The sequence below is a fragment of the Odocoileus virginianus genome, chromosome 6, assembly GCF_023699985.2.
Source record: "Odocoileus virginianus isolate 20LAN1187 ecotype Illinois chromosome 6, Ovbor_1.2, whole genome shotgun sequence".
In the NCBI taxonomy this organism is placed as follows: domain Eukaryota; kingdom Metazoa; phylum Chordata; class Mammalia; order Artiodactyla; family Cervidae; genus Odocoileus; species Odocoileus virginianus.
Genome location: NC_069679.1, coordinates 74,909,270 through 74,933,931, shown reverse-complemented (window position 1 = coordinate 74,933,931; position 24,662 = coordinate 74,909,270). Strand labels below are relative to the sequence as shown.

Below are 24,662 nucleotides of genomic sequence, written 5' to 3'. Positions count from 1 at the left end.
ACAAATTTAACTGGCCTTTTCTAAGTCTTTCCATGAATCAGAGACATGCCCAGGATTTGGTCTGTGTAATTAGATGCCAGTGGTCGCTCTACTCCTCATTGCAAATGACATGTTAGGCATTTACAGGTCAGGGTAGAGAGTTTATATGACTCCTTTAAAAATAACTACTCTATCAGTCAGTCAACAACTATTTATTGAGCTTGTGCTCTGAGCCAGGCTCCTGCCACGGTAGAGCTCATAGCCTGGAGAAAACCCATGTTGGCTGTTGGCAAAGAATAGGGAGAGATACTCTGGGAAGTCATTGCAAGGAGACTTAACCCATTCAAAGGGGCCAAGAGGCTTCCCAGAGTGGCCTTGAAGGAGGATAAAAATTCAGTAGGCTGAGGTGTGTGGTCAAAAGCATGGCTGGAATGGGGGTAGAGAGAAGTCTGTGGAAGCCTTGTTCTCAATGACACGTTTCAAGATTTTAGAAAGTATATTACTATGACTCATTGGAAAAGACACTGATGCTGGGAAAGATTGAAGGCAAAAGGAGAAGGGGGCAGCAGAATATGAGATGGTTAGATAGCATCACTGACCCAGTGGACATGAGTTTGAGCAAATCTGGGAGATAGTGAAGGACAGGGGAGGCTGGCAGGCTGCAGTCCATGGGGTCATAAAGAGTTGGACTTGACTTACCAACTAAACAATAATGACAACAAAATTGATATGCCAGTTAAGGTCACGAAAAAGAAAAATTAGAAGAAAGAGTATGAAAACCCAAGACACAGAGAGAAGCTAGGCAAATGTTGAGCCCTTTTTAATGTGCTCATTCCTCTGCTAGGAGTGGCCAGGTCCTGCTCCCCGTCAATTCCACCTTCAAGTCAACCTTCTCAGATGTTAAAACGCCCAATGCCATCTCCTGCCTCAGGTTGGCAGGTGGAGAGAGACTTCCCTAAAGAGGAAGAGCAACATGGCCATCTCTCCCTCCCTTCCTTTCTTTCTCCTTCCCTTCTCTTTGGCATCACTTTTCTTGAGCTGCTACTAAGTGCTACATGCTGTGCTAGGGGCTGGGTTACAATAATGAACAAAAACACAAGTTGGCCTTATCCACCAAGAGCCCACAGCCAGGCCTTGATGAGATGGTTATGAAAATCCTTCTACAAAAGATTTTGGTGCATAGGGTTTTTTGTTTGGTTGGTTATTTTATTGTGTACAGCGAACGTAATATACATAAACTTGAACTCATATCCTCCATCAAATATAATTCTTTGACCTAAATACTCCTTTAGGAAGTTCCTTGTTATAAAGATTCCATGTATTCTACCCTCAGATTTTAAGGCCTCATTCGTCAGATAGATAAACACACACACAGGAGCACGCATGTGTATTAAAGAGGCCACTGCACGGAAAATAGATGAGGAAGAAACGTCAAGAGAGCCTTATCAATCGGGATATCTTATTATCTTTAGAGAGAATCCCAACCCCTGACTGCAAACAGATAAGGGAGGAGAGAAGCAATGATAAAAGAGAAATCGTTGTAATATTTTACTCTGTATAAAGCCAGGTGGTGAGGTGTGTGTCTACAATAGTTTCTGGGGTGGAATTCCTTTATTCCATTTAGATGCCCTGACACGTGTGGACATGTGTGTACCTAGTGGTGTGTGCTGCTGTCCTTGGTCCCTGGTGTGCGTGTTGCCTGGCCTATCGGCTCACAGCCCTGCTGTGGGTGTGGGCAGCATCCGCTATCTTCTGAGCCCATCCATATGCATGTGTGTCTATATCCCAGCCGTGGTCGGCATCATTCATTTCCAAAACCAGCATGCATTCATTTTCATAACTTTTTGTTCCATTACAATATTAATGGGACTATCAATGGGAAAGGACAAGAGAAGCATTTTTAATGTTTATCTGACAGTTGCAAATTTCACTTGAGGTTGTTTACTGGGATCTGATTGTTGGCAGAGAGGAGCAGGAGAGGCGGCAAGATTAATGGGATCACAGGAAGAGGAGATGTATTTATGGGCCTTCTGAACACCATCTAAGAGTAATAAAAAGTCCTGCCGCACCCTTCCCCAAGTGAGACTTAAGAAGTTTTAAGCACTAAGAAATGAGGGATTGTTTTAATTAACTTCCATCTAATCCAGGTGGCCTGTTCAAAGTGAATCATGCCGCATTTATGTCTCAGTCTATTAAAAATTAGACACGGCCCTCTCCCATCCCCCACCTTATCTCTCTCTCTTCTTTCTGCCCCCGCCCCTGGTCCCCCTCTGGCCTTGGATTGCTGTCAGTCTGGCTTGCCGTATTTTTTCCCCTCTTTCTTAAACTCCTATGCCATCTCAAAGGGAGAGAGAGCCTGGTGGGCTCTTTTGACCAGAAAGGCAGGAGAAAAGGAGAGGAGGATTCCAGAGGTTTCTAGGGAAGGGAGGTAATGGATGGGAGAGAGTGGCTTCACGCTTCCCCCCAAACTTTTCTCTCTGCTTCTGGCTGCTTGGGACTGGACCAACATGGCAGTGGCCCCCCAGATACCCCAAGAACCTTGTGAAAGTCACCTTTGTGGGATGAAGGTATTGAGGTGCATCAGAGCACCCATACCCGAGGCTTCTAGGAAGAGATCTTGCTGTGGTAAGAGATGTTTCCAGGAATGGGCCCCAGGCATGCTGGTTTCTTCCCAGGCCTGGCTGAGCTTTCCTTCCTCCCAGGGTCCTCAGTGGGACTGCCAGCTGAAATATAGAACATCCAGTTAATCATGGATTTTAGATAAACAATGGCTAGTTTTTAAATATAAGTATATTCCAAATATCTCATCAGCCATACTCACAGTTAAAAGTATTTTTTGTTTATCTGAAATTCAAATATAACTTGTCCTGCATTTTTATTTGTTAAAGTTGGGCAACTCTATCAGGGAGAGAAGCCCCACCCCACGTAGATATTCTGATCCCAGATTCTGACACTGTGTGAGGTATGTTTGGAATTGAATTGTGAGTTTTTTCATCTCTCTGACCTTAGTTGTTTCATCTGTTAAAAAGGGGTAGCAATCACCTGTTTCCAGACATATGACAAGAATTCAGTCAGTTCAGTTCAGTCTCTCAGTCGTGTCCGACTCTTTGAGACCCCATGAATTGCAGCACGCCAGGCCTCCCTGTCCATCACAAACTCCCGGAGTTTACTCAAACTCATGCCCATAGAGTCGGTGATGCCATCCAGCCATCTCATCCTCCGTCGTCCCCTTCTCCTCCTGCCCCCAATCCCTCCCAGCATCAGGGTCTTTTCCAATGAGTCAACTCTTTGCATGAGGTGGCCAAAGTATTGGAGCTTCAGCTTCAGCATCAGTCCTTCCAATGAACACCCAGGACTTATCTCCTTCAGGATGGACTGGTTGGATCTCCTTGCAGTCCAAGGGACTCTCAAGAGTCTTCTCCAACACCACAGTTCAAAAGCATCAAATTTTTGGCGCTCAGCTTTCTTCACAGTCCAACTCTCACATCCATACATGACCACTGGAAAAACCATAGCCTTGACCAGACAGACCTTTGTTGGCAAAGTAATGTCTCTGCTTTTTAATATGCTATCTAGGTTGGTCATAACTTTCTTTCCAAGGAGTAAGCGTCTTTTAATTTCATGGCTGCAGTCACCATCTGCAGTGATTTTGGAGCCCCAAAAAGTAAAGTCTGACACTGTTTCCACTGTCTCCCCATCTATTTCCCATGAGGTGATGGGACCAGATGCCATGATCTTAGTTTTCTGAATGTTGAGCTTTAAGCCAACTTTTTCACCCTCCTCTTTCACTTTCATCAAGAGGCTTTTTAGTTCCTCTTCGCTTTCTGCCATAAGGGTGGTGCCATCTGCATATCTGAGGTTATTGATATTCCTCCCAGCAATCTTGATTCCAGCTTGTGCTTCTTCCACCGGATATTGACAATTTGATCTCTGGTTCCTCTGCCTTTTCTAAAACCAGCTTCAAATCCCTTATGAATGTACAGTGGAAGTGAGAAATAGATTTAAGGGACTAGATCTGATAGAGAGCCTGATGAACTATGGACGGAGGTTCATGACATTGTACAGGAGACAGGGATCAAGACCATCCCCATGGAAAAGAAATGCAAAAAAAGCAAAATGGTTGTCTGAGGAGGCCTTACAAATAGCTGAGAAAAGAAGAGAAGCAAAAAGCAAAGGAGAAAAGGAAAGATATTCCCATTTGAATGCAGAGTTCCAAAGAATAGCCAGGAGAGATAAGAAAGCCTTCCTCAGTGATCAGTGCAAAGAAATAGAGGAAAACAACAGAATAGGAAAGACTAGAGATCTCTTCAAGAAAATTAGAGATACCAAGGGAACATTTCATTCAAAAATGGGCTCAATAAAGGACAGAAATGGTATGGACCTAACAGAAGCAGAAGATATTAAGAAGAGGTGGCAAGAATACACAGAAGAACTGTACAAAAAAGATCTTCATGACCCAGATAATCAAAATGGTGTGATCACTCACCTAGAGCCAGACATCCTGGAATGTGAAGTCAAGTGGGCCTTAGAAAGCATCACTACTTACAAAGCTAGTGGATGTGATAGAATTCCAGCTGAGCTATTTCAAATCCTGAAAAATGATGCTGTGAAAGTGCTGCACTCAATATGTCAGCAAATTTGGAAAACTCAGCAGTGGCCACAGGACTGGAAAAGTTGTGTTTTCATTCCAATCCCTAAGAAAGGCAATCCCAAAGAATGCTCAGACTACTGCACAATTGCACTCATCTCTCACACTAGTAAAGTAATGCTCAAAATTCTCCAAGCCAGGCTTCAGCAATATGTGAACTGAGAACTTCCAGATGACAAGAATTAAATGACCTCAATCCTGCCAAGTCTTTAGAACAGGGGTGAGCAAATTTTTTTCCAGAAAGGACCAGATAGCAAATATTTTTTGTTTTGCAGCCCAGTTGATCTCTAGCACAGCTAGTCCACTCTGCCAATGTGATGAGAAAGCAGCTGTGATGATATGTAGACACACAAGTGTGGCAGCATTCCAGAAAAGCTTGGGTTACAGAAACAGACTGTGGCCCCCTTTTGCCCAGGGGCTGGAGTCTGCTGAGCCTTGGCTTTGAACATTGCCAGCATACTGGAAGTGCTTCTAAGTGCACACCACTGTTATTACACATAGTTACCCATCTTCAGGCCAGGGCTGCTAGGCAATATGAATTGACCATCACCAAAAAGCTTTCCTTGCCTCTCAATTGCCTACTGATGCCTGAAATTCTGGTGAGAGATTCTGTCTTTTGGTCTAAAGAACTCTGGAAGAAGCCACTCCTTAGGTATCGCTGCTTAGTTCACTTACCAGCACAAACCAGCATTTACAGAACATCCTGCCAGCTCTGCACAAGCAGGTGCTGTTCTTTGTTATTCACCTTCACACTCATCCACAGAAGAGAACAGTAGGATTGCAAGCATCTCTTTTATTGCTCTTCACTTTATTGCAGTTCACAGGTACTGTGGTTTGTTTTTTTTTAACAAACTGAAAGTTTGTGGTAGCCTTGTGTCAAGCAAGTCTCTCCATTTTTCCAACAGCATTTGCTCATTTTGCTAATTCTCACACTATTTTGAGTGGCTTTGTGATTATTATATTTGCTATGGTGACCTGGGATCAGTAATCTTTGATGTTACTCCCATGATCCCCTGAAGGCTCAGATGATGGTTAGCATTTTTCAGCAGCAAAGTGTTTTTCAATGAAGGTATGTACCTTGGTTTTCAGACATAATCTATTGCACACGATAGACTATAGTACAGTAAACATAACTCATGCGTATGTACTAGAAAAGCAAAAAAATCATGTGATTCACTTTATTGCAATATCTGTTTTATTGTGGTGGTCAGAAACCAAGCCCACAACATCTCTGAGGATCTGTGTCTGCATCTTATAATATGCAAGCTAACTTGGGCTGTGAGTAACTCATCCTGAGCCATACAACCAGTCAGGGCCAACAAGAACAGTGGATCAAGGCCGTGGGCTTCTGCCCAAAGTTTCTAGGCTAGTGCAGAGCTTGTCAGAACTTAGTAGGGCTCAAACCCTCTCAGTTGACCAGTGTTGAAATTAAGGATCATCAGCTGGTAAAGAATTGCCTGCAATATGGGAGACCTGGGTTCAATCTCTGGGTTGGGAAGATGCCCTGGAGAAGGGAAAGGCTACCCACTCTAGAATTCTGGCCTGGAGATTTCCATGGACTGTATAGTCCACGGGTTCACAAAGAGTTGGACACGACTGAGCGACTTTCACTTTATACCCCAGTCAGGCTGAAATGGTTTGAGTAGGACAAACCTGAAGTTGGCAGGAAGGGATGAGACAGATGGAGCCAGGAGAAGGAAATGAGCTTAGGAAACTTGGAGGAAATTATTAAAGGAAGTCAGTTTTTCCCAAATCAGTGCTACTTCCCAGCTTCTGTTCATTGAGTTGGGAGGCACCCAGAGCAATTTTCATCACTTACCTTCCACCCTCTAGGCACTGTCTGGAAGGCCAGGTCCATAAGGACACAGTGCCACATTTTTCTTAAGTCTCCACCACTGGACTGGGATGCTTATACCCAGAGCTTCTGCCTCCCTCCTTCTTACCCCTCTGCCCCAAATCACACCTGTCTGAAATTAACAGCACCATGTGAAGACAGACATATGCTGCAGGTGTATGAAAGAAGTCTGCAGGCTTGCCGCTCCCCGGCCCTGCCTCCCACACTGACTCTGAACCTGCAGAAGGAGCCCTGAGCCACAGAGGGGGTGGGCTCCAAAGTCTGGCAGAGCTGCCAGTGCCCGAACCAGCTGGGAGCCTTTCCCTGCCCCAGGTTCTTACTTTGTGAAGAGAGGTGAGAATTCACAATTCTGGAGCTACTGGAGGCTTTAAGTGAGAGGTCCAGGGGCTAACCCACCAGGAGCGTAGAGCAGGAGCTGGGGGGCTGGGTCCGCACCCTGCCCTCTCTCACTATAGATGCCATCAGGGTAATGACCTTGTCCGAGGCATCTCCAAAGCTACCGGGAGATGCCTGAGTCCACTGTGTGCCCCTACCCAGCAACCCAGCAGAACAGGAAAAGAAGAGGCGAAAATCTCGTGGGTAGTCCTCTCTGTCGGTAAGCGGCTCTATGACCAGAAGCCAGCACTCAGCTTGTGCCTCAGCCTTTTCGTCTGTCAAAAGGTAATTAGAATATGTTCTCAGGAGATCCCAAGGAGAACACAGGGGAGTGAGCAACCAGGTTCTGGAGTCAGAAGGAAGAGAGGTCCACCTCCAACTGCGCTGTCAGCTTCCATCGCCTCCTCTGGGAGATGGTCGTAGGAACAGCACTGAACTCTCAGACCAACTCCAGGGTGATGTGTGTGAAGGGCTCAAACCAAAAGTGAAAGGGAAGGTGTTAGTCACTCAGTCAAATCCGACTCTTTGCGACCCCATGGACTGTAGCTTACCCAGGCTCCTCCATGCATGGGATTCTGCAGGCAAGGATACTGGAGTGGGTTGCCATTTCCTCCTCCAGGGGATCTTCCCAACCCAGGGATCGAACCCTGGTCTCCTGCACTGCAGTCGGGTTCTTTGCTGTCTGAGCCTTTAGCTTTATTCTTTAGCTTTATTCCCCAGCTCAGTGTCAGAGAGGAAACTCTCAGTACATGTCAGCCATTAGCCAGATTTCACTCCTTCAGTAACTATCTGTTGAGCACAGACCACCCGCCAGGCTTTGGTCTTATGCATGAGGTGAATGTGCTCTGCCTAGTCGTGCCCGACTCTGTGCAACCCCACGGACTGTAGCTCTCCAGACTCCTCTGTCCATGGGATTCTCCAGGCAGGATTACTGGAGTGGGTTGCCATGCCTGCCTCCAGGGGATCTTCCTGACCCAGGGATCGAACTCAGGTGTCCCACATTGCAGCCAGGTTCTAGCCTGGAGGGGTCCTCTTTGTGCGGCTCTCAGATGGGCTCCCTTCCCCCGTCCCCACCACACCAGCTGCCCCTGTGGGCCCCTGTCGCAACTTCCATTCTTCCCTATTCACCTCTATCCTGTACACGACAGCAGAAATCGTCTTCTTCAAGACCCAGTCTGCTGTCTCAACATACTCCTTTGGGGACTAGTGGATCAACACCCCTGGAATGGAAGACCTGCCCAGGAATGTGAGAAGCCAGCCCCCCCCCAGGTCAGGGAGGTTCCGGTTTACTAAGCATTGCACCGTCTCTGCCTTGGCAAGCCTCCCTCATGCCCTAATGGCAGCAAGGAGACCCACACCCCGCTTTTCCTGCAGACCTCCTACATCTGTGCTGCTTCCCAGACCTCTCTTGAGAATATCATCTAAGCATCCACATCCCCTCACACGCTGACACTATCAATAATTTCTTCTTTGCCCAGATGCTGGTGCTAAGGTCGGGGTTCTAGTTTTGGTCAATATCCCTCTCAGATGAAAATATGGGGGCATGTTGGCTCTCTGCTCACATTTCTGTGCATTCAAAGTCATGCAAATAGGTAGGCCATTAGGTTGAGAATCAAACTCTTAGCATCTACCCTCTGTGAAGCTCCTCTGGCTTCTGACCTCACTCTGAATCCCAAATAACAAGCCAGGAGGGATGCTGAGATACGGTACTGCAGGACTTGGAAGGCCCCAGAAGCTGGTCTGCCAAGAACTCACCCAGTCTCCACCCATCAAGGTCACCATATTGGTAGTTTCAGTCGCTGCTGATGGGAAATGGATGAATAGGAGGGAGTGAGGAGGTTTGGAAGGGACGAGAGGCCTATGTGTACCATCTGCGAGAAAGGCAGAGGGGAAAAGGGAGAAGCAGAAGAAACATACTTTGGAAAGCCCCAAAGTTTTGACAGGAACCTGCCCCTCTGCCCCCCTCCCTTTCCCATCTGTTTTGGAGAAACGTGAATGTACCCATGTTCCCAGGTGACTGGCCGGCGGGTAGCCTCTTTGGAATTCTGCGAACTGGCCATCTGTCGTCCTGTAATAAATGATAGCTATAAAAGAAAGTGATTATGGCGCCGATAGGGGGAGAGGCATTTGTTTATATTCTTATAATATGTATCAGATGGAATAGAAATTATCACTTAAAATTGACAAATGGAGAGCAGGGTTCCTTGGAGCAGGAGTCAGGGACAGAGCAGCCGTGATGGGTCCATGGGAAAACTTTATGTGACCGAGTGCCAGGGACCAGCACAACCCCAGAGCTTCCCAGAATCACAGGTCCTCGAGGGTAGGGACCCAGAGTCCACGTTTCTCTGGACGTCTCGGGTGTGCCTTAGGTGGATATGACTTGGCTCATACGTAAGTGGGTCATCTGCACCCACTACCGCCCACCCCCCGCAACCTGCTAGGGAAGGGGAAGGGGTGTGTCTCTGAAATCAGCACAAAGCTAGATTTGCCTCCTCTGTGTCTATGGAGTCTACTTGACCTTGTGACTCCTATTTATGCCCCCCAACAAATGACTACCCCCTACTTGCTTTTCCCCTTCCAGACAAGCTTTTCCAGCCTCAGATGTGAAGCCTGCCAATTGCGCTTCTAACCTTCGGACTTAGCCTTTCTTTTTCACCTCATGCTTGGCCCCCGGCTTGCCTTGTTTCCTGTCCTTACAGAGCTGCATCCTTCCTCCAAGGTCCCTGGGCGCTCACTTCCCTAGCATGCTGCCCCGCATTTCTGGTCCAACCCACATCTCCTGCATCCTAGTCCAGCCTGCAGAGTATCCAGGGCTCACGTCTTCCAGGGACAAGCAAAAGGCTTGAGCATCTTGGTTGCATCCTCATCTCTTCCTGCTCACACACCTTGGCTAAAACCTCCGGTCTCTTCAGCTCTACAATGTGGTATTTTTTTCCAGGTCCCAGGATAATAAAATTTGATGTTTGTAGAGTTCCAACCACTTTTCCATGCCTTACAGATTAGGCAAGGAAGGTTTTATTTCTTGCCATATTCCAGCTGGAATAATTGAGCATCAGAGAAGTTACATGACCACGGTGACATACTAGGAAGGTCAGAGTGACCCCCTATTCATTCCTTGCAATGGCTTCTTTCTCCTGATCAAGACCTTTAAGGCAATCAGAAATCTTATTTTGGTTTTCAAATACTCTTCACATTCTTCCCTCTTTTTTGATAATTTGACTGTACTTATATGCATTTATGTAAACATAAAATTGTATTTATATAGGACTTCTCTGTTGGCCCAGTGGTTAAGACTCCATGCTTCTACTGGAGAAGGCATGGGTTCAGTCCCTAGTTGGGGAACTAAAACCCCACATGCTGTGTGGTATGGCCAAAAAACCCACATTTGTATATTAAGCGTATGTTTCTGTACATTAAATATATTTGCATTTAGCATGCTTATCTCCAGCCTTGGTCATGGTTTCTCTGATCATTTTGATAGTCTTAGTTCATTTTTAGCAGAGTCCTTAGGAGGGATTCATGGGGATTTTTTTAGATATTCAAAAGTATGTCTGCAACCTTCATACTTGGCTCTCAGTTTGTATGGATAGGACATCCTTTCCTCACTTTTATTTTCCTGGCATATCTTTAATATACTGACAAAGTATTGCTGTTGAAAAGTCCAATGACACTTTGACTTTATTTCCCTTAAAAGTGACTTGGCCTTTTGGGGAGCATTTGACTGCAATTAGTCCTTTCCCCTTGCCCTTGTCTCACGGGACTGTGTGTTCCTGGACGGTAAGGACAAGGCTACAGGAAAGACAGCTTTTCTAGCTTTCTGCTCAAGACTTTGGTCTTCAGTTAGTTGTTTTCTTGAAGTGAAGAAAGATGATCTCTTTCTTTCTGAGACTCTGCTTCCCTCCCTAACTTTTATCTCCAGTGCTGTCCAATAGGACTCTCTGATGGAAAAGTTTTATGTCTGCATTATCCAATACAGAGAATCATACAATGGAAGCCACTGGCCACAGGTGGCTGTAAGAAGTAGGAACATGGTGGAACCCAGTACACTGTTGGTGGGAATATAAATTGATGCATCCACTGCAGAAAACAGTATGGAGACTTCTCAAAAAGCTAAAAATCGAACTACTACATGACCCAGCAATTCCATTCCTGGTATATATCCAAAAAACCAAAAAAGACTAATTCAAAAAGATACATGTACTTCAGTGTTCATAGCAGCATTGTTGATAATTGCCAAGGTATGGAAACAACTTTAAGTGTTCATCAATAGATAACAGATGAATGGGTAAAGAAGATGTGTTATATGTCAACACACACACACACACACAGAGCCATACAACAGAATACTCCTCAGCCTTAAAAAAGAATATTGCCATTTGCAGCAACATGAATGGACTTGGAGGGCATTATGCTGAAATAAGTCAGACAAATACTGTATGATATCACTTATATGTGGAATCTAAAAATACAACAAACCAGTGACTATAACAAAAAATAAGCAGACTCACAGATATAGAGAACAAACTAGTGGTTTCTAGTGGTGGGGGAGTGGAAGGTACAAACTATTGGGTGTAAGATAAGCTCAAGGATCTATTGTACAACACGAGGAAAAGAGCCAACATTATGTAGTAATTGTAAATGGAAAGTAACCTTTAAAAATTGCACAGAGAATTTAATTAATTGTTTTTCAGTCGCTAAGTCATATCTGACTCTTTGCGACCCCATAGCCTGCAGCATACTAGGCTTCCCTGTCCTTCAAACTGTGGTGTTGGAGAAGACTCTTGAGAATCCCTTGGACTGCAAGGAGATCGAACCAGTCAATCCTAAAGGAAATCAACCCTGAATATTCACTGAAAGGACTGATGCTGAAGCTCCAATACCTTGGCCCCCTGATGCAAAGAGCCGACTCATTGGTAAAGAGCCTGATGCTGGGAACAATTGAAGGAAAAAGGAGAAGGAGGCAGCAGAGGTTGAGAAGGTTGGATAACATCACCGACATCATGGAAATGAGTTTGAGCAAACTCAAATAGAGAAGCTAGTGAAGGACAGGGAAACCTGAGGTGCTGCAGTCCATGGGTTCTCAAAGAGTCCGACAAAGAGCTGAACAACACCTCAGCTGGTGTCCCAAATGTGAGCGAAGCTGGGAAATGTAGTTTTCAAGTTGGGCACATTGCCCAGTATAACAGTATAGGAATTTTGCTAGTAGAGAATTATCTAATGGCACCTAACCTTGCTGAGCACTTATTCAATGCTGGTTCTGAGCACTCTACGTCCATCACCTCGTTGAATACCCGTAACAACTCCATTAGATGGAAAACTGAGGCATAAGGATTTAAGTAACTATCTGACATGGCAGTCTAACTCTAGAGCCAGAGTCCTTGACCTCTAGGCAGCGCCCCACCTGACGGAGGCAGGGCAGTCCCACCAGGGATGGAAGTTGCCAGCATAGGCTGAAGAGAGCCCGCCAAGGGCCTTTGATCAGGGCTGGTCCCCAGTGCTGCCATGGGGCACCATGTTCCTTCCTGACTCAGGGGATTTCCACCCGGGGCCTCTCTGCCCTCAGCCTGTCGGGTCCCCAGGACCTCCCTCTCTGCTTCCATCTCCACGATGTCTTAGGCACGGCTGGTGGCCTGGTGAAGAGTCTAGCTTTTGGGCCCGGGGAAGCCGAGTTCAAAGCCATTCTTTGAGACCCAAGCAAGTCCCCCCAGCTCTGAGGTGCACCCCCTTCTTATCTGGTACCCAGTCCTGTTAATTCCTGTCCCCTCCTCTGTCCCCTACTGTCCTCTCCTGTCCTTCTGTCTGTTGTTCTGTCTTGGCCTTTTTTTTTTCGGTTCTCCTCTGCTTTTCTCAAGCGGCAGCCTTAATTCTTTCCTTAAATGAAACAGTCTTTCAGCCAGGGCTTAGTTTTTACACACTCACTGTCCAGCTCTCCTCCTTCCCCACTTCACCCCTCCCTCCGTCTTTTCCCTCATCCCCCCAAACCTGCAAGTGCTGCCTTCCCCAGCCCCCCACCTGGCACTCAGCCACCCCCTGAACTGCCCTGGGAGCCTGCCAAGCCAGGGCCATAAACATAATGGAGCTGGCACGGCCCCCTCCCCAGGGCTCACCCTGAAGTCACTCACTGTCGCCAACAGGCCCAGCGTCCCCAGCTCCCCTCAAGGTGCTCAGGAGGAGAGAGCCCAGAGTCAAGAGGACTTTGATTTTCCTCCAAGGGCCTTTGCCTTCCTTGCAATCTCTCCTGCCTGCTCCGGGCCCCCTTGAAAGAGTTTTTTGGCCCAAGTGGGTCTCTCTCCTTCATTCTGTTCAGTTTAGTCGCTCAGTCGTGTCCGACTCTTTGCGACCCCATGGACTGCAGCACGCCAGGCCTCCCTGTCCATCACCAACTCCCAGAGTTTACTCAAACTCATGTCCATGGAGTCGGTAAAGCCATCCAGCCATCTCACCCTCTGTCATCTGTTTCTCCTCCTGCCTTCAATCTTTCCCAGCATCAGGGTCTTTTCCAATGAGTCAGTTCTTCACATCAGGTGGCCAAAGTATTGGAGTTTCAGCTTCAGCATCAGTCCTTCCAATGACTATTCAGGACTGATTTCCTTTAGGATGTACTGGTTGGATCTCCTCGCAGTTCAAGGGACTCTCAAGAGTCTTCTCCAACACCACAGTTCAAAAGCATCAATTCTTCGGTGCTCAGCTCTTTCACTCAGCAAACACTAATTAATTAACAAGAATAATCAACAGTACCAAAAAATAACTTTCAAGGGGTGGAGATAGCATTTTGGTAATGAAGGGCTGCACATTCTGTGATGGATGGGCTGGGGCACCAGGGCTGGGTGTCCTGTTTTCCCTCTGCATCTCCTCTGGCCTCGAGGCTCTGACTTGTGGGTAAAGTTACTTGCTCTGCTACCAAACAAATCTACATAGCTTATCTCATTCATCCTCAGAGGAACCCTGCTTCACTGGTGAGGCAACACCCAAGTTCAAACTGTAGGAGAGCCACACTCCTACCACGAGGCCGCCCTGATTTGTGGAGACAATCTGCTTGTTTTGACAGGATCAGGGAGGAGGGTAGTGGCCATGAACTCCTGTAGGACCCTAACCAGTCCCAGGTCTGCCCTGCAAAGCTGTGTGAACTTGTGTGACAGACATCACAGCTACCCAAAGCCATTCCAAACTCCCCTCTGTTTTACCTGTCTTGCTCTAAACAGGATGCAAAGTCACATACTCACTTTCCCAGTGTCTTTTGCAGCTGGATATGGCCATGTCACTCGTGTCCCACCAGTACCTGCAAAAAGAAGTTTGTAGAAAACTCCAGGGAAGGTTTGTTGCCTTGGATAAAAGGAGAGGGTCATTCTGCCTATTCTATTCCTTCCTGCTTGGCATAAAGGATGCCAAGGATAAAGGCATATGAGGATCTAATGTTGGGAGATGAGGCAGCTGTTCTGTGAGCATGAGGTGACAAGCTTAAGAACCCAAGCCAACATATGGAAGGCTGGAAAGAACCTGAGTCATAGAGCACTACCCTCAAGCCTCAGGGGCTTTCCAGGTGGCACAGTGGTAAAGAATTCACCTGCCAATGCAGGAGATGCAGGTTCAATCCCTGGGTAGGGAAGATCCCTTGGAGTAGGAAATGGCAACCTACTCCAGCATTCTTGCCTGGAAAACTCCCATGGACAGAGGAGTCTGGCAGGCTATAGTCCATGCGGTTGCAAAGAGTCGGACATGACTGAGCCTGCATGCAATGCAACTAGACTCCCAAGCCTCAACTTCCATTTCCAGATGTATTATTATGGGAGGAAAAGAAACTTCTATTCAGTTACATTTTTGCTATAGGCAGAGTGAATTCCCCCGCCTCTTGGGGATGAGCCACCACCGCCCTGCCAAGCTCCTCCTCTGCAGGATTGTACAGTGGGCACTCCAGGGTGGTGGCCCTGTTTGCTGGCCGCTGGCTTTGAGGCTACTCAGCCACATGAAAAGCTCTTTGAGGAAAAGAGTCTGTCTTCTCCTTATTTCTACCCACTGCATAAATAAGCTTTTCTAGCATTCTCCTATTACTAGTGATTCGGCCATAGACAAGTGACTTAACTTCTCTGAGCCTCAGGCTGTTTGTCTGTAATGAGCAGATAATAAAAGTACCTACTTCATCGGCTTAAGAATAAATATGATAGTGAGCATTACACATTTAGCATAGGATCTGACCTACAGCACATACTCAATAGATATGAACTATTATTGGTGGTGTTACTCTTGTTGCTATTGTTATTCAGTCGTTAAATCGTGTCCTACTCTTTGTGACCCCATGACTGCAGCACGGCCAGGCCTCCCCACCCCTCACTATTTCCTGGAGTTTGCCCAAGTTCACGTTCATTGAGTCAGTGATGCCATCCAGCCATCTAATTACTCACCAGAATAAATATATCAACCAGATATGACTTTCACCATTTTGCAGTTGAGGAAACTGATGTTCAAAGTGGTCAACAAACTTTCATGAGAGGGTCTGCGAGCTTGGGAGGGGATCGTTAGAACTCAAATCAGTGTGGTTAAATTAAAGGGAAGTAATACATGTGAAAGAGGAGGGTGAAAAAGTTGGCTTAAAGCTCAACATTCAGAAATCTAAGATCATGGCATCTGGTTCCATCACTTCATGGCAAATAGATGGGGAAACAGTGGAAACAGTGGCAGACTTTATTTTTCTGGGCTCCAAAATCACTGCAGATGGTGACTGCAGCCATGAAATTAAAAAATGCTTACTCCTTGGAAGGAAAGTTATGACCAACTAGAAGGCATATTAAAAAGCAGAGACATTACTTTGCCAACAAAGGTCCATCTAGTCAAGGCTATGGTTTTTCCAGTAGTCATGTATGGATGTGAGAGTTGGACTGTAAAGAAAGCTGAGTGCAGAAGAATTGATGCTTTTGAACTGTGGTGTTGGAGAAGACTCTTGAGAGTCCCTTGGAATACAGGGAGATTCAACCAGTTCATCCTAAAGGAAATCAGTCCTGATATTCATTGGAAGGACTGATGCTGAAGCCGAAACTCCAACATTTTGGCCACCTGATGCAAAGAGCTGACTCTTTGGAAAAGACCCTGATTCTGGGAAAGATTGAGGGTGGGAGGAGAAGAGGATGACAGAGGATGAGATGGTTGGATGGCATTACTGACTCAATGGACATGAGTTTGAGTAAACTCCGGGAGGGTGGGGGTGTGTCCCAGCTATAAGTAATCATAAGGCTCTACGGGGCTCCCCAGATGAAGAGCAACCCTTGGAGGCCATGCAACTACAACTTGGCATTGGCTGACTTAAATGACAAGTATTTTAGAAATTTTTTCATCTTTTTTGCTCTTCATGGTGACTAAATTGTAAGCTTGCTTGACTTTCTCTGGGCTTCCCTGATAGCTCAGCTGGTAAAGAATCCTCCTGCAATGTGAGAGACCTGGGTTTGATCCCTGGGTTGGGAAGATCCCCTGGAGAAGGGAAAGGCTATCCACTCCAGTATCCTGGGCTGGAGAATTCCATGGACTGCATAGTCCAGGGGATTGCAAAGAGTCAGACACGACTGAGCAACTTTCACTTCACTTGACTTTCTCATCATACCTAGCCTAGTGCCTTTGTCAAGTGTATCTATTAGGAACACTCTGAGATGCAAATAACAGAAAGAGCCGTTATTGTGTTTTCAACAAATAGAAGGTTACTTTTTTCTCCCAGATCAGAGTCTGAGAGTAGATGACCCTGGATATGGTTCAGTGGCTCAACAGCATTAGGGCCAGAATCTCTGCAAGTCTCTGGGCTTTTAAAATATATATATTTTCTTATTGTGGTAAAGTTCACGTAGTACAAAGCATACTTTTTAAACGATATTTAACTGTACAGTTCAGCATCACTAAGTCCCTTAACATTGGTGTGCAACTCTCAATATCATCATCTCCCAAATTTTTCATCTTCCTAAACTGAAATTTCGTCCCACTAACTCCCCATTCCCCCTTCCCATTCACCACCCCCCTGCCCACGGTATCCACCAAAGCACTTTCTGACTCTATGATTTTGACTCTTCTAGGCATCTCGTATAAGCAGAATCAAACAATGTTTGTCTGCACCTAATTACCTGTCTCTTGGCTTTCCCCTCATGTTCAAAACACAGCTGCCACAGCTCCAAACAGAAGACAAGGAACAGGGACACCAGCCATAGCTATTCTTTCAGTCTTGCTCCTCTCCCTCAACTTTTATTGGCCACGTAATGTCACATGACCATTCTTAGCTGCAAAGGAGGCTGTGCGTCTAAGAATCTAATCATTCTTTTTTTAAGCCTGAGGCAGAGCCAGACTAGAAACGAGGGACTGGGCTGGGCATTGTATTAGGCAGTGGGCCACGAGTGTCTGCCGCACCATACCTCAAAGAATGAATGAATCTAAGAGAGGGTTTTTACCTGCACAAGTCTGTGCTACGAAGGAACACAGGGATCTGGTTTTCAGAGCCCTGCGTGGTCACTGCCTCATCAGAGGTCATGCCTGATGAGAGCTTGCCCCCAGCGTTCCCTCAGGATCATCTTCCCTCTCTCCTCCACCAGGCCCCCTTGCGGGCTCCCCTCGATTGTGGAACCCCAATAAAGCTCTCTGCAGCTAGAAGAGGCAGGCAGGGGTCCATCCCATCTGCTGCCGGTCCCTGCCCCCATCCTGTCCATACAAGATTGATAATGAAACCAATACCTTTCACCAGCGTAATTTTCATATTTAATGAGCGTGACTCAAAAACTATTACATTAATTAGTCAAATCCCACAAACCGTTAATGGTGCACGCAGTAATTAATACCGTATTCAATTAAAAAATGACCTGTTTCGGGGGCTTCTCCCAGGTTAGGGGTGTCGGGGGGCTAGGAGTGTTTGCTGACAGGCTGGCAGAAGCCCCATGGTTGCTTCTTGCCTCTGCTCTTTCTTTTCCTCTTTCTTTTCCCAGTGCTTCAGTGGAGGCAGAAGGTGCCAGGAGGACACGGTCCTCCCAGCACAGCCCCGCCGGGCCGGCGACCAGCTTCCCCTCTGCTTGGCTGCTCGCCCCCTCGCCCCTTCCCCCTCTGCCAAGCCGACAGCCTACTTGCTGTGATTTATGGGAGGGCCTGGCACAGGGCTCACAGACTGGAAAATTTCCAGTTTACACAAGAATTCCCTGAAAAATGAGCTTGGTTAATTTATTTCTTTCATTAACGAGTTTGAACTGTGAGATAATCTTTCTGAGCGCCCCCCGTGTGCCCACCCTGCATTGTTCACACATGACAAGCTGCATCCTTGCCTGCCCCCCCTCCCATCTAGGCAGGACCTGGGAGGGCTGACACTGGAGGCGGGGAGTCTCAGCCTGTTGGTCTGTCCGCTGAGACTAGGGGCCTGTGGCCGACTGGGGATCCCCTTGTCTCCCACCCTGTTAATAACCAGGTTTGAAGCTGGGGCTAAGTCAGTGAACCCCTTGGCATCGTTGGCTCATTGTACTTACAGAGGGCATGTCCCTGCTTAGGCCATGGGCGACTGAGAGGAGTTTATATCAAAACGTTTCTCAACCAGGAACTTAGAACTGAAGAGTGGAGGTAGGATGTATCTGCAGGACCCAACTGGAGGGCAAGTCCTGAGACCAGGCCCATCCTTCACCTGTGTGGCTGGAATGAGAGTGTACCCCCTGACCTGTGGTTTTCCCACTTCTCTTCCTCCAGGACACCGCGACCTGAACCCCCAGCTTTGACCCTCTGCTACACAGCTCCCTCTTAAGCATCCATCCGGCCTGGGGTGAGCATGTTGGAGGCTTGACCCACCTCCCAAGGGTGGAATCCAGAAAAGAGGCCCACGTAGGCACTGGAAGCCATTGAGGGCCCAGAGGGCAGGGAGGATGAAGAATCTGTCTACAAAGGGGCACAGGCATGGCTCCTGACTCCTTGCCCCATGGGGAGGGGCACGGCTGCAGAAGAGTGACTGTAGGGGGACGGGGACCCCATTGCCTGGGCCTAAGGGCAGATCTCATGAAATTATGGTGGAAACACAATTGAAAATCAGAGGAGGGGGACTTCCCTGGTGGTCCAGCGGTTAAGACACCACACTTCCACTGCAAGGGATGCAGGGTCAAGCCCTAGTCTGGGAATTAAGATCCCACATCACGAGTAACGTGGACAAAAACAAACAAACCAACAAAAACCAGAGCAGGACAGGGCAAAGCCAGGAGGAGGCAGCATAGTCTATGGGTAGAGGACCTGGGCTTTGGAGCAGGACTGCCTGGTTGGAATCCCGATTCTATCACTTTCTGGCTGTGCAACTACGGGCAAGTTATTTAACCTCTCTGATCTAAGCATCTTGGTTTGGATGAGGATGAAAATTGTTTCCTCAAAGGACTTCTGAAAGTCAGATAACCTATGAATGCATGGAGCTCACTCTCTGACACATAATAGGGATTCAGTTAGTGGAAATGAGTTTTGTCATATTAATGGGAGCATCATTAGGAGACCTAATGACAGTGCTTTGGAAACATCCAGCCTTGTAGTGGATACGGCGGACTCTGGAGGCACCTGCCTTTACTGTTTACTGGCTGTGAAATCACATGAGCTTCCTGGGCCTGGGATTCCTCATTTCCAAAACAGCAGTTCTAAAAACCACCTCACAGGACATTATGTGAATTAAGTGGAATAATGCATGTTGAGGGTTTACCACATGGTGAGCACTTAGACAAAATTAGTTATTATTATCTGTTAAGTGTCTGTTGTTCTGTCGCTGAGTTGTGTCCGACTCTTTGCAACCCTATGGATTGCAACCTTCTTTGTCCTTCACTATCTCCTGGAGTTTGCTCAAATTCATGTCCATTGAGTCTGTGATGCCATCCAAATATCTTGTCCTCTGCCACCCTCTTCTCCTTTTGCCTTCTATCTTACCCAGCATCAGGAACTTTTCACATCAGATGGCCAAAGAATTGGAGCTTCAACTTCAGCATCAGTCCTTCCAGTGAATATTCAGGGTTGATTTCCTTTAGGATTGATCTGGTTTGATTGCAAGAGTCTTCTCCAGCACCACAGTTTAAAAGCATCAATTCTTCAGTGCTCAGCCTAAAGAGTCTATTGATGAAAGGGAAAGAGGAGAGTGAAAAAGCTGGCTTAAAACTCGGCATTCAGAAAACTAAGATCAGTCACTCTGAATAGGTTCCCCAGGAGCCGGCCTGTGGGAGGCGTGACCAGAAGGAGGCTTAGGCCCGCAAGCCCGGGGCAGCAGGGGAGCGGCGGGCGTGCCACGAAGCAGGAACGGAGGCCCCTGGCTCGGCACGGGCTGCAGCGCGAACACGAACAGGGAGGTGTGCCCCGCGCGGTCTCTCCGGCGGCGGCGGCGGCGGCTGCGGCGCTGACCGGCCAGGGCTGGGCGGGCGTGCGTGCCCTGGCGGGGACCTGGGGCCGAGGGAAAACAGCGCTCTCCTCGAGCAGAAGGAGCAGCAGGAGAGGCTGCGGGAGGCCGCGGCCTTGGGGGACATTCGGGGACTGGTGGAGAGCGGGGTGGATGTGAACTCCCGAAATGAGGTCAACGGCTGTTTCAAATATGGGACTTTATCCAAGACTTCAGATACCTGCCAGTGACTGAATCCTTCCCAGCTAAATAAGGGGCCACATTTTAAGAAGTGACCTGTTTACATTGGGCGTGTAAACACAGTCATGGTCAGGTGGTCTCTTACTTACTGAAATCAGGAGCTGACAAAGAGATTCTTACCACAAAGGGAGAAATGCCCGTCCAGCTAACATCAAGAAGAGAAATTAGGAAGATTATGGGAGTGGAAGATGATGATGGTGACAGCGACGACCACCCCCAGCTGAAGAAGGAGTCAGAACTGCCCTTCGTTCCCAACTATTTGGCTGAGCCAGCCTTCCCTTTTATCTGTACACCTGCATCAGAGGATTCAGCCCAGCTACAGAATGGGCCCCTCCGCGCCTCCTGCATCACCCCCTGCAGGTGGCTCGCCTCCGTTGCTGCCCCTGGAGAACCGCCGCTGCTTGGGCCCTTTCAGCCGGACCACACCTCGTTGGCACTGGTTCAGAACGGGGATGTGTCTGCCCCCTCTGCCATACTTAGAACACCAGAAAGCACAAAACCAGGTCCTGTTTGTCAGCCACCAGTGAGTCAGACTCTATCCCTGTTCTGTACTGTCCCATCCAAGCCACCAATGTCTCTGGAACCTCAAAATGGGACATATGCAGGACCAGCGCCAGCATTCCAGCCATTTTTCTTCACTGGAACATTTCCATTTAATATGCAAGAGCTGGTACTCAAGGTGAAGATTCAGAACCCATCTCTTAGAGAAAATGATTTCATTGAAATTGAACTGGACCGACAGGAGCTCACCTACCAAAAGCTGCTCAGAGTGAGTTGCTGTGAGCTGGGTGTTAATCCTGGTCAAGTGGAGAAGATCAGAAAGCTACCCAATACTCTGGTAAGAAAGGACAGAGATGTTGCTCGACTCCAAGATTTTCAAGAGCTGGAACTGGTTTTAATGATAAGTGAAAATTTTCTGTTCAGAAATGCTGCATCCAGACTGACTGAAAGGCCTTGCTATAATAGGAGAGCTTCAACACTGACTTACTAATGCAGCAGGAACTTTTATTACTGAGTATTGTGACAGTGGGCCAAGGACAAGCCACTGATCTAATGCCTTGGATGCCCAAGGAGGGCCCCTGATGCCACTTCATAGTATATACTAACATCGTTCTGCCAAGGTAGGAAGCCCCTGACCCCCAAGCAGTGGTGCCACTCTTCAAGCCTCTTGGTGCACAGTAAACCTCTTGCTTGAAGCTGTGAACAGCTGAGAAGTGGCCTGGCGAGGCAGAAGCCGACGGTTCTATACCGAGTGTGTTTTCTGTGCATGTAAGTTGTCTAGGCAGAAGCTGAGAGAGCAGAGCCTGTTTCCATCCTGTTGACGGTGCACCTGAAGGGCCAGGACGCAGTTCTCTTGGTGTTGCGTGTTCACAACTCTCCCGAAGTGTGAACTCACTAGAGAAGAAGATGGGAAAGCCGAGGGACTGGACACAGGAATTGTGGTGTGACTTGTGGCTGTGAGGTTTCACATAACATACTTATAAATGTTACTCAGGTTAAAAGTATTTAAGAATACAGTTACCTAATGTAAATACGCTGTTAACCAAAAGAGCTTCCCCTCCCCCTACCTTGTCCATTGTAAACACTCATGACTTTCTGTTTCTAAAAAAAAAAAAAAACTAAGATCATGGGTTCTGATCCCATCAATTCATGGCAAATAGATGGGGGAAACAATGGAAATAGTGACAGACTTTATTTTCTTGGGCTCCAAAATCATTGCAGATGGTGACTACAGCCATGAAATTAAAAGAAGCTTGCTCCTTGGAAGAAAAGCTATGACAAACCTAGACAGCATATTAAAAAACAGAGATATTACTTTGCCAACAAAGGTCCATCTAGTCAAGGCTATGGTTTTCCCAGTAGTCATGTATGGTTGTGAGTTGGACTATAAAGAAAGCTGAGTGCTGAAGAATTGATGCTTTTGTACTGTGGTGTTGGAGAAGACTCTTGAGAGTCCCTTGGACTGCAAGGAGATCTAACCAGTCCATCCTAAAGGAAATCAGTCCTGAATTTTCATTGCAAGGACTGATGCTGAAGCTGAAGTTCCAATACCTTGGCCACCTGATGTGAAGAACTGACTCATTGGAAAAGACCCTGATGCTGGGAAAGATTGAAGGCAGGAGAAGAAGGGGACGACAGAGGATGAGATGGTTGAATGGCATCAGTGACTTGATGGACCTGAGTTTGAGCAGGCTCTGGGAGTTGGTGATGTACAGGGAGGCCTGGCGTGCTGCAGTCCACGAGGTCACAGAGTCGGACACGACTGAGCAACTGAACTGAACTGAACAGCCTCCCCCATCTATTTGCCATGAGGTGATGAGACCAGATATCATGATCTTAATTTTTTGAATGTTGAGTTTTAAGCCAGCTTTTTAACTCTCCTCTTTCACCTTCATCATGAGGCTCTTTAGTTTTCTCTTTGCTTTCTGCCATTAGAGTGGTATCACCTGCATATCTGAGGTTGTTGATATTTCTTGCTGCAGTCTTGATTCCAGCTTGTGATTCATCCAGTTTGACATTTCACATGATGTATTCTGCATAGAAGTTAAATAAGCAAGTTGACAGTATACAGCCATGTTGTACTCCTTTCCCAATTTTGAACCAGTCAGTTGTTCCATGTAAGGTTCTAACTGTTTCTTCTTGACATGCACACAGGTTTCTCAGAAGACAGATAAGGTGGTCTGGTATTCCCATTCCTTTAAGAACTTCAAGAGTTGGTTGTCTATTACCCCATCTAAATATCTGGGGTTCATCATTATCATCCTCCCACTAACAGTGCTACGGGTTGGATATGCCCATGCACACGAATCTCTAGGAATCTTATTAAAATGACTCTGATCCAGCAGGCCTGAGGAGGAGTCTGAGATTCTTCATCTCCACCCAGCTCCCAGGTGATGCTGATGCTGTTGGTCCATGGACCACACTTTGAGGAGCAGGGTGTTATTTTATGTACGTAATTGATGCAGAAGTGGAATTTCTAAAAGGTCATATTTCTTATGCATGATTAAGACTTAGCAATAGAACTAGGATTTAAACAAAGGCACTTGGACTCTAGAGAACCAGGAAAAAAACTGTTTGGGATCTGAAAATGGCCAATAGATAAGAATTTGATGGTGTTCCAAGTCACTCCAGGGGTACTAACCTTATTTCAGTGGTTTATGGCACCATGGGGATCCCAGGCCTCAGGGAGTTCCTCCAGCCCAGCCCCTGGGTGCAAGTCTAAGTCCTGGGAAAAGCAGGCTAACATGTAATTAATGCTACACACTTTAAGTGCATCATCTTCTGTAATCTATTTGCTTATTCTTGCTTGCCTCAGTTGCCTCCTCTGCAAAATGGGCATAATTACAGTTCTTATGTCCTAGGATTGTGTAGGATGACACAAGTTCTTTCAAGCAAAGCACTGAAAACAGGGCTCCCCATGAGGGAACAGTGTGGCACAGAGGTGAAGTATGTGGCCTCTGGAACTGAAGGGTGTGGGTTCAAACGCTGGCTATATCGTTTATTACCTATGTGACCTCTGGCAGTTGAAGTTAATTACTGTGTGCCTTAGTTCCCCACTCTGTAAAAGGGGAATGATAATAGAAGTAAGGCCTAAATCTCTTAGAATAGTTCTTGTTTCATACGAAATGCTATTTCAGCCTTATTATTATCATTCATCTTCATACAAAACCTATGAGATAGTTGCTCTTGTCTTACCTGTGTTTCTGACATGGAAACTGAGGCTCAGAAACTTAATTTCTTGCCCAAGGTCATGCAGTCGATGGCAGATCTGGATGTGAAAGCAAGCATTCTGACCCTAAATCTGCCCTCACCGTCCTCCCTAAAAAGGTTGTCTTTACTCCAAATCTCCTTGAGCCAGCACCATTGGCAGGGGTCGAGGGGAGTGGGGCGGTGCTAAGAGGAATTTCCCCTCTTCCGAGCAGCAGAGGTGGCTTCAGCACGTGGGAGTCCCCAGGGCACAGTGTGTTAGCTGCGCCCACGACAGGAGGGGGCTATGGCGTAGGACGTGGCAGCAGTGGCCGTGGTGGGAGCTCCTGTACAGGAAGGATGCTGGGTTCTTTGGGAGGCCTGGGTGATGCCCACCACCTATGCCAGCCTCAGTAAAGGTGGGTTCTGGCAAAGGCAGCAATACTGGTGGCTGTGCCCATGTCTCACCCTCCCAGCAGCCACAGGGGCGATGCTGATGAGGGCGAGTGTGCTCAGTGGTAGCTGGG

At 47.1% G+C, this 24,662-nt stretch overlaps 1 pseudogene; it reads left to right on the top strand.

The window, feature by feature from the left end:
* The first annotated feature begins 19,508 nt into the window (after positions 1–19,508).
* On the top strand, positions 19,509–21,766 carry LOC110136536 (ankyrin repeat domain-containing protein 40-like; annotated as a pseudogene).
* Positions 21,767–24,662: the final 2,896 nt, after the last annotated feature.